Genomic DNA, 1,831 nt, shown 5'->3' with positions numbered 1-1,831 from the left:
TTTTAATTAACTAATTAATTTAATTTTTTATTTTAATTTTCGAAAATTACTAACCTTTTTCAAAAACTATTTTCGAAAATTACTAACTCTTTTTCAAAAATTATTATTTTCGAAAATCCTCTCCCTCTCTCATCTTATTCTATTTATTTATTCATCTACTAATATCTCTTCCTCACATCACTCACCAAATTCGAACCCCCTCTTTTATCTGTGTTCGAATTTTTTCTTCTTTTCTTCTTCTACTAACAATAAGGAACCTCTTTACTGTGACATAGAGGATTCCTCTTCTTTTCTTGTTCTCTTCTCTTTCTTATGAGCAGGAACAAAGAAAAAGGCATTCTTGTTGAAGCTGATCCAGAACCTGAAAGGACTCTGAAGAGGAAACTAAGAGAAGCTAAATTACAACAATCCAGAGACAACCTTATTGAAAATTTCGAACAAGTAAAGGAGATGGCAGCCGAACCCAACAACAATAATGCAAGGAGGATGCTTGGTGACTTTACTGCACCTAATTCCAATTTACATGGAAGAAGCATCTCTATTCCTACCATGGGAGCAAACAACTTTGAGCTGAAACCTCAGCTAGTTTCTCTGATGCAGCAAAACTGCAAGTTTCATGGACTTCCATCGGAAGATCCTTTTCAGTTCTTAACTGAATTCTTGCAGATCTGTGATACTGTTAAGACTAATGGAGTAGATCCTGAAGTCTACAGGCTCATGCTTTTCCCTTTTGCTATAAGAGACAGAGCTAGAATATGGTTGGACTCTCAACTCAAAGATAGCCTGAACTCTTGGGATAAGCTGGTCACGGCTTTCTTAGCCAAGTTCTTTCCTCCTTAAAAGCTGCTCAAGCTTAGAACTGATGTTCAAACCTTCAGACAAAAAGAAGGTGAATCCCTCTATGAAGCTTGGGAAAGATACAAACAACTGACCAAAAAGTGTCCTTCTGACATGCTTTCAGAATGGACCATCCTGGATATATTCTATGATGGTTTATCTGAGCTATCAAAGATGTCATTGGATACTTCTGCAGGTGGATCCATTCACCTAAAGAAAACGCCTGCAGAAGCTCAAGAACTCATTGACATGGTTGCTAATAACCAGTTCATGTACACTTCTGAGAGGAATCCAATGAGTAATGGGATGTCTCAGAAGAAGGGAGTTCTTGAAGTTGATACTCTAAATGCCATATTGGCTCAGAACAAAATATTGACTCAGCAAGTCAATATGATTTCTCAGAGTCTAAATGGAATGCAAGCTGCATCCAACAGTACTCAAGAGGCTTCTTATGAAGAAGAAGCTTATGATCCTGAGAACCCTGCAATAGCAGAGGTAAATTACATGGGTGAACCATATGGAAACACCTATAATCCATCATGGAGAAATCATCCAAATCTCTCATGGAAGGATCAAAGGCCTCAACAAGGCTTTAATAATGGTAGAAGAAATAGGTTTAACAATAATAAACCTTTTCCATCATCCACTCAGCAACAGACAGAGAACTCTGAACAAAATACCTCTAATTTAGCAAACTTAATCTCTGATCTATCCAAAGCCACTGTAATTTTCATGAATGAAACAAGGTCTTCCATTAGAAATTTGGAAGCACAAGTGGGCCAGCTGAGTAAAAGGATCACTGAAATCCCTCCTAGTACTCTCCCAAGCAATACAGAAGAGAATTCAAAAGGAGAGTGCAAGGCCATTGACATAAGCACCATGGCCGAACCTGTAAGGGAAGGAGAGGACGTGAATCCCAAGGAGGAAGACCTCCTGGGATGTCCAGTGATCAATAAGGAGCTTTCCTCTGAGGAACCAAAGGACTCTGAGGCTC

At 38.6% G+C, this 1,831-nt stretch overlaps 1 non-coding gene across 1 annotated transcript; it reads right to left on the bottom strand.

Annotated features, from left to right (window-relative positions):
- Positions 1-849: 849 nt before the first annotated feature.
- On the bottom strand, positions 850-957 carry LOC112725150 (small nucleolar RNA R71). Its single transcript, XR_003164275.1, has one exon. It is a non-coding gene; the product is annotated as a small nucleolar RNA R71 (small nucleolar RNA).
- Between the last annotated feature and the right edge of the window lie 874 nt (positions 958-1,831).

Source organism: Arachis hypogaea, chromosome 11, assembly GCF_003086295.3.
Source record: "Arachis hypogaea cultivar Tifrunner chromosome 11, arahy.Tifrunner.gnm2.J5K5, whole genome shotgun sequence".
Lineage (NCBI taxonomy): Eukaryota > Viridiplantae > Streptophyta > Magnoliopsida > Fabales > Fabaceae > Arachis > Arachis hypogaea.
Note: the sequence above shows the minus strand (reverse complement) of the source record. Positions and strands in the feature narration are given on the sequence as shown.